This window comes from Scyliorhinus canicula, chromosome 14 (genome assembly GCF_902713615.1).
Source record: "Scyliorhinus canicula chromosome 14, sScyCan1.1, whole genome shotgun sequence".
Classification (NCBI taxonomy): Eukaryota; Metazoa; Chordata; class Chondrichthyes; order Carcharhiniformes; family Scyliorhinidae; genus Scyliorhinus; species Scyliorhinus canicula.
Window position 1 is genome coordinate 57,869,659 of NC_052159.1, and position 12,064 is coordinate 57,881,722.

Genomic DNA, 12,064 nt, shown 5'->3' on the forward strand with positions numbered 1-12,064 from the left:
CTAGCCAGAGTCAGTAGTACAGATGAATGCTGCCCACAGGCGGCCGGTCTATATATGGCCCCGGTGAGGGCAGAGCCAGAGGCGGAGCCATACCGGTGTTAAAGTACAGTACCTGGAAGCAGTTCATATCACCACTTCCAGGTCATAGGTCACAGGTTACAGTATGCATACATTCACCACAATAATAAGTTGTCAGAGGATGCAAAAAGCAGCTAGGAAGAAGGAAGAAAGCCCGGGTTCGCCGTTGAATAAGAAGACTAACAAAAGCACTGATGAGATGGCGGATCCCGGACCGCATGGTGGGGCCACACTACTTACGGTGGAAAAGATGACCGTGGTGATGGCGGTGGAGCTGGAAAAACAGTTTGCGAGGCATACGGAGGCTTTGAGGAAGGAGATGGCAGTCGCATTGAAATCATTGGTGGAGGAGGCAATCGCCCCGGTGAGGGCTGCTGTGGCAAAGACATCGGCCGAGGTGAGAGAGCAGGGCGAGAAGATGAAGGAAGTGGAGGAAGCTGTGTCGCAGCACAGCGACCAGCTCACCTCGATGGGGGACGAGCTGCGGAGAGTGGTGGACTCTGAGCAAAGCTTGAGGACTTGGAGAACCGCGCGAGACTGCACAATCTGAGAATTGTGGGCTTGCCCGAAGGGACAGAGGGCCCAAGGCCAACAGAGTACTTTGCTAAGAAGTTGGCGGAGCTGATGGGGGAGGGTGAGAACTCCACCCAGTACGAGCTGGACCGAGCTCATCGGTCATTAAGGCTGAAGCCCAAGGTGAATGAGCCGCCTGTGACGCTAACAATTTCAGTCAAAGACGAGAGACAAGTACAATCGAGGATTTATTGCTGTGCGATGCTATTCCTCCGGCTGCAACTGTAGACTAGGGTCTGAGTGACTCACACGCATATTTATACACAAGCTCCTTGTGGGCAGAGCTAGCCGGCAGGGGCTTACCGGAGGAACCTGTATTACAGGTACAGCCATACATCCCCCTACTGCAAGAATGCATATCTACAGTGGTTATCACCACACTGCCAAGAACAGTAATTATCTGCTTCCATAAGTACTGCGTGAAGGAGAAGGTGTTAAGCTGGGCGAAGCAGAAGTGCGAGATGCAGTGGGACGTGCTGGAGTTCGGATCTATCAGGACTTGACGGTGGAGTTGGCAAAAAGACGAGCGGCGTTCGGGCAAGTGAAGGCGGCACGGCACAAAAAGGGGGTGCGATTTGGTATGGTATACCCGGCGAAGCGGAGGATGACATATGATGCCAAATACTTTTATTTCGAGACAGCGGAGGTGGCTGAGGTGTTTGTGAGGGCAGAAGGCTTGGGACAGACGTGGGGAGCGGAGCTGGAAGAGAGACTGTGGACTGTGTTTGGGCAGCTGGAAAATGTATAAATGCTACAGCTTTCTGTTTACTGATGTATATTGTAATTTACTTCTCTTTACATTGTTATAGAGTTCAAGTTAATGGTTGGGTTGATTGGCGTTCTGTGTTGCGACATTATATCTTATTTTAGTGAATTGTATGGGTTTGATTGTTGTTTTTGTTTTTCTTTCCCTGGGACTGGGTGAGAGTGGACGGTACATCATGGCGGAGGGAGCTACCCGCGCTAGCTAACTAAAGTTGGCTAGTGAACGGAGGTGAGGTAAGAGGAAGGCTGCGGACATTGGAGCCTGGTTGGCAGGTTTTGTTGGCCCTACGAAGCGAGTGAGGGGGGGAAGGGATTAACGCTGGAAGATGTTTTTTCGAGAGGAAATGTGGGGGGGTGGGGGGGGGGGGTTCGGAGGGGGGGAAGGGATTCGATGTTAATAATGGATAGGGGCGGATCAGGCTCATGGGGCAGGGCCCGGTGGTATGATGATGGTGGATAAGAAGGGTGGGGGGGGGTGAGAGATACCCAGCTAGGATAGTCATGTGGAACGTGAGGGGGTTAGGAGGGCCGGTCAAGAGGTTAAGGGTGCTTGCGCATCTTAATAGTTTGAAAGCCGATGTAGCAATGCTGCAGGAGACTCACTTGAGGGTGAAAGGCCAGGTGAGACTTTAAAAGGGCTGGGTTAGTCAGGTGTTTCACTCTGGATTTGATGGAAGGGCTCGAAGGGTAGCGGTAATGGTCAGCAAAAGAGTACGCTTCCAGATGGACAAGGTGGTGGCAGATCAGGGGGGTTGATATGTGATTGTGACAGGGGTGCTGGAGGGGAGGCTAGTGGCGCTGTTAAGTGTATACGGCACCATTTTGCATGATGCAGAATTCGCGAAGAAGGTGTTTGGGGCCATCCCCGACTTGGACAGACACGAACTGATAGTGGGGGGTACTGGAACTTGGTGCAGGAGCCAAGGTTGGACGGGTCGTGGCCACGCTCGCTGGCCCCATTGGGCGGGGGGGGGGGGGGGGGGGGGGGGGGGCAAGGCATTAGCTGGGTTGATGGTGAAAATGGGAGGGGTGCACCCTGGGAGGTTTCTGCACCCGAGGGAGCGGGAGGACTAGTTTTTCTCAGCAGTCCATAACGTATATTCGTGGATCGACTTTTTCATGGTGGGGAAGGCTTTGCTGGTTGGGGTTAAGGGGTCGGAATACTCGGCAATTGCAGTGTCAGATCATGCTCCGCATTGGGTGGATATGGTGCTGGAGAAGGGGGCAGCGCGGAGACCAGGGTGGAAATTAGATGTGGGACTTTGCGGGACCAAGTATTCTGTGACAAAATTGAAAAGGTAATTAAGGAATATGTAGGTTTCAACTGTACGGATGAGGTGACGAAGGCGGTTGTCTGGGAGGCTCTCAAGGCGATGGTGAGGGGGGATTTGATTTTGTTTAAGGTCAGGGTGGACAAAGAGGGGAGGTTGGAGCGACAGAGGGTAATAGATGAGATGTTGGAGATAGATAGGAGTTATGCAGAGGATGGGGACCGAGCAAAGCTGGAAAAGAGGAAGGAACTACAGGCGAGCTTTGTCCGACTATCTACCAGGAAGGCGGTGTGCTAACTAAGACGAGCAAGGGGTGCAGTTTACGAACATGGAGATAGGTTAGCAGGTCAGCTCCGGAGGGAAGCAGCGGCAAGGGAAATTGTGCAGGTGAAGGATAGAGCAGGGAAGTTGGTGGTGGCTCCGGTTCTGATTAACAAGGTTTTTGAGGAATTTTATGTACAGTCAGAGCCACCTGGGGGAGACCGTGAGATGCAGGAATTTCTAGATAGGTTGGAGTACCCAAGGTTAGGGGAGGGGGTCAGGGCTACATTAGAAGGAGCGATAGTGGAGCAGGAGATAAAAGATGCGATTGGAAGGATGCAGTCGGGGAAGGTGGCAGGGCCGGATGGGTTTCCAGTGGAATATTATAAAAAATTCAAGGATAAGCTGGCACCCCTGATGGTGGGGATGTTTGAGGAGGCGATAGGGAAGGGGGTGTTGCCACAAACTTTGGGGCAGGCATCGATTTCACTGTTGCTAAAGAAAGATACGGATCCGATGGAGTGTGGGTCGTATCGGCCCATATCACTTCTGAATGTGGACACAAAAGTATTGGCGAAGGTACTGGCGGGTAGGCTGGAGGAGTGCCTCCCGAAGGTGATAGGTGAAGATCAGACGGGGTTCGTGAAAGGGAGGCAGCTCTTTTCAAACATTAGATGGGTATTGAACGTAGTTATGGCACCGGCAGAGGGGAAAGAAACAGAGGTGGTTGAGGCATTGGACACTGAGAAGGCGTTCGACCGGGTAGAGTGGAGGTACTTGATGGCAGTTCTGGAGTGGTTTAGGATTGGACCAAGATTCGTGAAGGTGCCCAGGTAGCACTACCAGCTAGCATGGCACTGCCAGCATGTCAGGTTGGCACTTCCAAGGTGCCAAGCTGCCATTTGTGGCATGCACGTGATCGGGCCAGAGGTGCCCTGCATGGATGTTAGGGGGGGTGTAGGGTGCCAGTGACCCTCCTATAGTGTGTTTGAGTTGTAGGTCGCTTCGGGGGCCTCAGGACGCACTTTAAAAAAACGGCAAGTAGAGCTCTTCATTGTGCAAAAAAGGGCTATGTGTGACCTCGGCTGCGCATTCCCACTGAAGCCCCTTATACAACATAAGGTGCTGCGAGCACTGGGAAACATGCAGCTGAACACGCTCTCTATGGGACTTTGCTCCCAATTAATTGAATCGCGGCCATTGTATCCAACATTCTTCAGAACTTTCACCTCTCTCCACTGCAGTGCAGTTGCTGCAGGGACTTTAGCATTTCCGGCCAATCTGATTGGCCACTTGTCGCTGCTTCAAACATGAAATGGTAGAGAAACAGTCAGAGCTGGTGGGATTTCGGATGGCGGGAAGTGAGATGCCGACATCCAATAAATTCAGTTCGTGAAAAATGCATTCCCATCGTAACTGACTGGGGAAAGGGACAATCAGACAACAGGATGGATTCATCAGGCAGGTACAATGGATGGGATGTTAAAGATATAGGGCGGGATTCTCCGTCCGTCGCACTAGTTTGCTGGTGTAGCGCGCCACCGCCGGCAATGGGATCCTCCGTCCTGCCAGCTGGCCAATGGGGTTTCCCATTGTGGGCAGCCCCAATCCATCGGGAAATCCCCGGGTGTGGGTGCGCTGCAGAGCGACAGAGAATCCCACCAGTGGAGAATCCAGCCCATAAGGAGAGATCTGAAACACTCCGGGCAAACACCCCCCACGACGGGTCGGAGAATAGCGGGAGGGCCTTCCCGACATTTTTCCCGACCTCCCACTATTCTCCCCCCCCCCCCCCCCCACGGCCGCCCCACGACACGAATCGCCTTCTGTAGATCATCAACTAACCCAGAATGAAATGAAATGAAATGAAAATGAAATGAAAATCGCTTATTGTCACAAGTAGATTTGAAATGAAGTTACTGCGAAAAGCCACTAGTCGCCACATTCTGGTGCCTGTTCGGGGAGGCCGGTACGGGAAATGAATCCGCGTTGCTGGCCTTGTTCTGCTTTTCAAGCCAGCTATTTAGCCTACTGATCTAAACCTGCCCCTTGAACATCCATTTCACACAGGTTTGAATATGATTCAGTGATGAGATATAGGACGTGGTATGTCACAATCACACTTTTGCCAGATTTGCACAGTCCTTCCATGGTGATTCTTCCAATTAAAAGAAATGATAGTCCAAAATCAGTCACACACAAAAGTGTGTGTACATCTGGTAGAATAGAAATTGGGTAAACATCGAGAATATGGCTGTTTCACTTCCTTCTCTGCCTAGCAATTGTCAATTAGCTGTGGGCTCTCAAAGGCAATTCTAGGTTTCTAAGTCTAACCACATATAATATTAAGTAGACTAAACCGATCATGCCTCATCCATACACAATACTTAAGCCTGTGATTTTCTGCTAGTATCTTTCAGGGATACAGAGATGACTTGCCGCTTGGGGAAATGTTAGAGAATCAAATGGCGAAGGAGGCAGAAAGGGGGGTAAAATGAAGAAGAATTTAAACAATGCACCAATAAAATCAATGTAATCTGCTGTCTCATTTACTCCACTCCATTTTCAATTTCATTTTAATTAGAATTTAGCAGGCCAACCCCTACTTCACTTAAACAACCATTGTAAGTAATGCTGGGACATTTAAAAAATACAGTTAGAACTTATTTTAAGAATCAAATTTACTTTAAAACATCTGGCACATGTCATGCTTGTCCACAGCTTCTCATCAGTGACGTGAAGTTTAGATGCTAGTGGGGCGAGAAGAGCACACTATTGTTTCGAACTTACTGCAGGTGGGTGGAAGTTCAAACCGTTGCCTATTCTTTCAGTTCCACCAAGCAGCCCATCTTTCTCATCTGTAAAAGTAAAGTACAGGTGTTCATATTAAAAAATAATCCATGGTATCATCAGTATACAAATGATCAATAATTATCTTGGGCTTCAATCAAGCGACAGTCAATCTTTAACTAAACTGTAAGTGTGTTTTCATGGTATATTTATAATTAGTACAGGAGCTTGAATATTTTAAATACTTTTTTTGCTTGGTTTAAGAAAGGAACAAAAATATTCACGTACTCTTACCGTGTTCTTCCTCTAAATTTATTGTAAGCTAAGCTTTTAGTGATTTCAATTTCAAAATGAGTGAATGTAACAAACAGACAAGAGTATTCTCTGGAGAATTTGAACGGTTTGAGTTATAATTTGGACAGTTTAAGCTTATGGTACAATGTACACTGCCTGTATGATCTTTTAGTGATGAACTTGGAAAACAGAGTGAATACCTGATGTAGGTTAGCTTTATACATCAATGTCGCTTCAGTGGCGCTTTAGAGTGTGACTATCACTGCAACTGTGGTCTGTTGAAGGTGTGCCCAAACAACATCACAAGGGATCTGCCATTGGCTTTCTGTCAGCTTGATTTGAATGACGTGGGTAAGTTTGAGGCTTTGGAAGTATCTCTTTGGGAAGCAAGTTACAGAATTCAAGTTTCGAGCCAGGCTGGCTCATAGCTCAGTCCTAAGAGCTTGGAGACCAGAGGAGGCAGCTCTCTCTCCTATCCCTCATCCAAGGCCTTAATCACAGCTATATGACCCGCCATTGAGAAATCTCTTTGAAATTCTGCGATGGTAATGTCCATTGTGGTTCTGTCTGGTCCTGCCATATTTTCCAGAATAGCAAGCGGTGCCTTGAAGGCTTCAGTTATGATGTTTTACATGCTAGCCCAGTTGCCCCATCGCTGCTGAACTTTTTGGGACACAGATTACAGTTCATGGTACATGGGTTTGGCAGCATTGTTTTGTTCAAAGAAGGTGCGTTAGATTGGAGCCTCGGGTTCTTCAGCTAAGAGTGGCTGTCTGTTCCACCACTTGGTTCTTTATGTCAACTCATACACTGTGCACCCCATGTGCATTTACCTACCTCACTTTAAAAAAAATATATTTTTATTCTCCTTTTTCACATTTTCTCCCAAATTTACACTCACCAACAATAAACAACAGTCAGCAACAGATATGTCAATCCCCATAACAATAACAACGATCCCATCCTCCCACCAACCCCCAAACATCGGCCCGCATGTTTACACAAACAAATGACAAAAAGAAATCCGGGATTACCCATAGTCATCCTTAATATACACAGCCCCACTCCCCCCAACTAATGTTCGATGTTATCCAGTTCTTGAAAGTGCATAATAAATAATGCCCATGACTTGTAGAACCCCTCCGAGCTTCCCCTCAGTTCAAACTTAACCTTCTCAAGGGTCAAGTATTCCAACAGGTCCCCCCGCCACGCCAGGGCACAGGGTGGAGAGGCCGCTCTCCATCCCAGCAGGATCCGCCTTTGGGCGATCAACGAGGCGAAGGCTACGATGTCTGCATCTGCACCCGTTTCCAACCCTGGCTGGTCTGGCACCCCGAATATGGCCTTCTGGGGACCCGGGTCCAGTTTCACATGCACCACCTTGAAGATTACCCTAAAAACCTCCTTCCAGCACTCCTCTAGCTTTGGACTGGACCAAAACATATGAACGTGATTAGCGCCCCCCCCCCCCCCCCCCCCCCCCCCCCGCAAAGCTCACACACATCTTCTACTCCTTCAAAGAATAGGCTCATCCTCGCCCTCGTGAGGTGTGCTCTGTATACCACCTTCAGCTGTATCAGCCCCAACCTCGCACATGAGGTGGAGGCATTTACTCTCCGGAGCACCTCACACCAGACCCCCTCCTTTATAACCTCTCCCAACTCTTCCTCCCACTTTGCTTTGATCCCTTCCAGTGGTGCCTTATCCTCTTCCAAAATAGCTCTGTACACCGCTGACACTACCCCCTTCTCCAGTCCCCTCGTCGTCAGCACCTCCTCCAGCAATGTGGAGGCCGGTTCCTCCGTGAAGCTCTGTATTTCCTTCCTGGCAAAATCTCAAACCTGCATATACCTAAACACTTCTCCCTGCTCCAGCCCATACTTCACTTCCAGCTCCCTCAATCCTGCAAACCGACCCCGAAGAAATAAATCTTTTAGTGTCTTAATCCCCTTCTCTTCCCATTTCCGAAAACTTCCATCCCACGTCCCTGGCTCAAATCTGTGGTTCCCCCGAATCGGCATTTCCCTTGACCATTCCCCCAACCCGAAGTGTTGCCGAAACTGCCTCCAGATTTTCAATGAAGCTATTATTACTGGACTCCCTGAGTATTTCGCCGGAGCTATCGAGAGCGGCACTGTTGCTAGTGCTTTCAGCCCCGACCCCCTGCACAAACTCTCCTCCATTCTGACCCACTGGGAATCAACACCTCTTACCCAGCTCCGCACCTTCTCCTCATTCGCCGCCCAGTAGTAGTAGATCAGGTTCAGGAGACCCAAACCCCTGCCTGCCTTCTCCTCTGTAGCAAAACCTTCCTCACTCTAGCCACCTTCCCTCCCCATATGAATGACCCGTACCCGACCCGCCAGTGATAGAGGGAGACCATCCCACCTTGCCAGATCGGCTTTCACTCTCCCCACCAACCTAGTGATGTACCTGCAAAGCGTCCCCCACTCCTGGGCAACCTGCACCCCCAGATACCTAAAGTGAGTTCCTGCCCTACAGAATGGCAGTCCCCCCACCCCTGCCCCACCCCCGGCCAAGACACCACAAAATACTCACTCTTGTCTAGATACATCTTGTACCCCGAGAACGACCCAAATACTGACAGTAGCTCCAATAATCCCCCTGTCGACCCACTCGGTTCCGACACATACAGCAGCAAATCTACCTCACTTTTAATGCCCCTTTGTGCCTTTAGTCTTGTTCTTGGTAACTTGAGATAATCTCGATGTAATATTAACAGGCCCACAAGCATAGGGGTTACACCGTCTTCTACCTTATCTGTGTGCCTTCTTCCCCAATTAAGCAGAGGTTAGATTGAGTTGTGGGGAATCCAAATTCCCTTGAGATTTGCAGTACGAGGAATAATTGAGATTTTATAATGTGTACAGCGCACAATTTATGTATTTAACATGTAGCAGAGCATAATAGAACAAACATAGGTGTTTTACTGCACCATTGCACCCATTGTGAAGCATTTAAGAGGGGCTGTTTAGCACACTGGGCTAAATCGCTGGCTTTGAAAGCAGATCAAGGTAGGCCAGCAGCACGGTTCGATTTCCGTAACAGCCTCCCCGAACAGGCGCCAGAATGTGGCGTCTAGGGGCTTTTCACAGTAACTTCATTGAAGCCTACTCGTGACAATAAGCGATTTTCATTTTTTCATTTCAATATAGATGTACGGCAGGTATGTAGGTTCAGACTGAAAGGGGAAGCAATGACACTCATTCTTTTTTTAAATAAATTTAGAGTACCCAACTCATTTTTTTCCAATTAAGGGGCAGTTTAGCGTGGCCAATCCACCTAGCCTGCACATCTTTGGGTTGTGGAGGTGAAACCCACGCAAACGCGGGAAGAATGTGCAAACTCCACACGGAGAGTGACCCAGAGCCGGGATCGAACCTGGGACCTCGGCGCAGCTGGGCTAACCTACTGTGCCACCGTGCTTCCCTCAGCAATGACACTCATGGCCAGTAATGGGAATCTGTTGAAGGCATTCATCACATTGAAGTGAATGCAGCTGTAAATTTTTAATACAATATGCAGCTGATTCCTCTTATGTTGCCTGATATTGTCGGATCATTAATCTTCTCTCTGTACTAGGTAACCATGGAGATCAAATCAAAATACTACAGATGCTGGAGATCTGAGATAAAAATAGAAGATGCTGGAAAATTCAGCAGGTCTGGTAGCATCTGTGGAGAGAGAAACAGAGGTAACGGGTAGGGTTTTCTGGCCTTTCCTTCCGGCAGTATCTTCCGGGGGTGGGGGGGGGCGTGCAAAATTCCGTAGACTTCGGTATTCCGTAGACATCAGAAGCCAATGGCGAGCCTCCTCCACCGCGGGAAAGCACACTGTTGGTGGTGGGGGGGATCCCGGCCAAGTTTAGAGTCTAATATGACACTTCTTTGTAACACAATGTCGTGAGGTTGTGAAGGTGGTAACGATGCTAAAATTGCCTCATTCCATTGTACCCCTCGTTGGCCTCCTTCCTGAATCACTGATACAATTTCTAATTGCAGCTCATTCAGTAACACTTCCTACAGTTGCCTTCGAGAAAAACGGACACACACCTGTTGGGAAAGGCCAGCCTGACATTCTTTTCCACTGTTTTCCTCACTCTTAAGAACAGTTCTCTTGCAAAGATTGCCCTTACAACTGCTGCCGATATTTATGTTCTTCATCAACATGCTACAACCTACTTTGCGATGTCCTGTGCACCCCTCAGAGACCAGTCGTGATTCACGGCGTTCCATGACCTTCTGAGGAAGCGGGTTTGAAAGGATCACTGCCCTCTGTTTTAAATGAGCTATCCCTTATTTTTAACTTAATGAACCGGGTGCTTGGTACTCTTGGCTGGAGTACATACGAAATGCCAATGTAACAGAGCGCTTTAATTGGGTCAGGTTTCTGTTAGCGAGTTTCCTGTGTGTTGACATTCTGAAGACTGCTGACAAAATAACCTCATTGTTAAGTTGACTCAACTCCTGTCTCTTCAGATTTTCAGTCATAATCAGAAAGCACGAGTTATCTCTTCAACAAGAGTTAATGATCCATTGAACAGACTTAATGTGTTCTACTAAATAAAAGGAAGATGTGCAGTTTGAAGTCATTTGTTTTTACTGTGTACAAACACCATGGTTAAAGCTGTGTTGATTTTAGGAGTTGGTTATATTGTGGTTGTTTTCTTCCCTGAGAATAAATATTGGCGACACACAGGCAACAGGCAATGATCTTCTAGACCTCGGCTGGTGCTGCTGTGAACCAGATGGAGGGAAATGTATGATAGCTACTCTGCAATGGCATAATTAACATCAGAAACTTCATTCCACTGCCCACTATTTTATGCTGCTGTACTTTAATCCTCAAGTTGCTTCAGTGCATGCTGCTCTGAGTGTGCTGAACAATTGACCCTTTGTATTCATTCTCTTGTTTCCCTTCGATTTTCGGATTAATAACAAAATCATAGCATGCAGAACAAGGCCATTGAGCCCATCATCTCGGTACTGATTCTGAGAGGGTGATTCACTTGTTACGACACCCTGGGCTAGGGCACAGTCAATTCTAGCCCCACTCATCCTGGAGACACAACACAAGTGAATTAACCAATAATTCGCATGAAAAAATCCAAAATCTTTGGCCCTTGGTTGCCCAATAATTACAGTCACCAGGTTTGTAAGGTTACACTCAATTATTGTTTATTTAGAACAAGAACTATAATGAAATATGCAGTAAAGACAGCTAATTAACTATTAACTAATTCCTAATTCCCATTTTAACTTGCCCCCTCCCCCACCCTCTGTACACGCACACAAGACAGACAAACACAGAGGTGGAAAGGGGTAAAGTCGTAAGTGAAAGGAAAAAGAGCCCTTGTTTCAGATGATGGTTTTGAGCAGACTTTTCTTCACAGTAAACTTGCAGATTAAAGTTTTTTGGTTTCCAGCCTGTAATGGTTCTCTCTGTAGATCCATTCGTTCAGGTTCTCTGTAGTACAGAAATGCAGTACCCACAACTTTCTGGAAAGACACCTTACATCTCTTCAAACCTTCCGTTCAGTTTGTGGTTGTGTTCATGTCCCTGTAGTTTCAGGAATAAAATCCCACAGGTATTCTGGAGAGAGATAGTGCTCACAATAGTGTTCTGGCGAGAGTTAGATGAATCTTTTCTCCATGCTGCCAGAATCTGAACTGAAACCGTGGGACTCTGAAAAGCATACCAGTAGGGTAAAATCCAATCACCACCTGTTACCAGGCAAAGCACAGCCTTTTGGGTCAATTAATTGGCCATCAGAAAATCAATCAAACCGAGTTCCAACCCCATCTCTGACACTGGTGCTGAAAAGTTTGCAGCTCCAGTTTAAACCAGCAAGTGAGCTCTCCTTAAACCTCTGGATTCTTCTGCTTTAATTAAAGACATGGCTGTTTATCTTAAAGAGACATGTTCATTAACCATCCATGGATCAAAATAAGAATGGCGAAATAAAAGAAAGTGGAAATAAGGGGAATATACAGGAAGGACAGGTACACACA

General features: G+C 47.8%; 1 long non-coding RNA gene across 1 annotated transcript in view; it reads right to left on the minus strand.

Moving 5' to 3' along the window:
- Nucleotides 1-5,491: 5,491 nt before the first annotated feature.
- LOC119977138 overlaps nt 5,492-12,064 on the minus strand; it is a 250,482-nt gene continuing 243,909 nt past the window's right edge. Inside the window, exon 4 of the long non-coding RNA XR_005463125.1 lies at nt 5,492-5,806. This is a non-coding gene — a long non-coding RNA (uncharacterized LOC119977138). The remainder of the gene's footprint in view (nt 5,807-12,064) is intronic.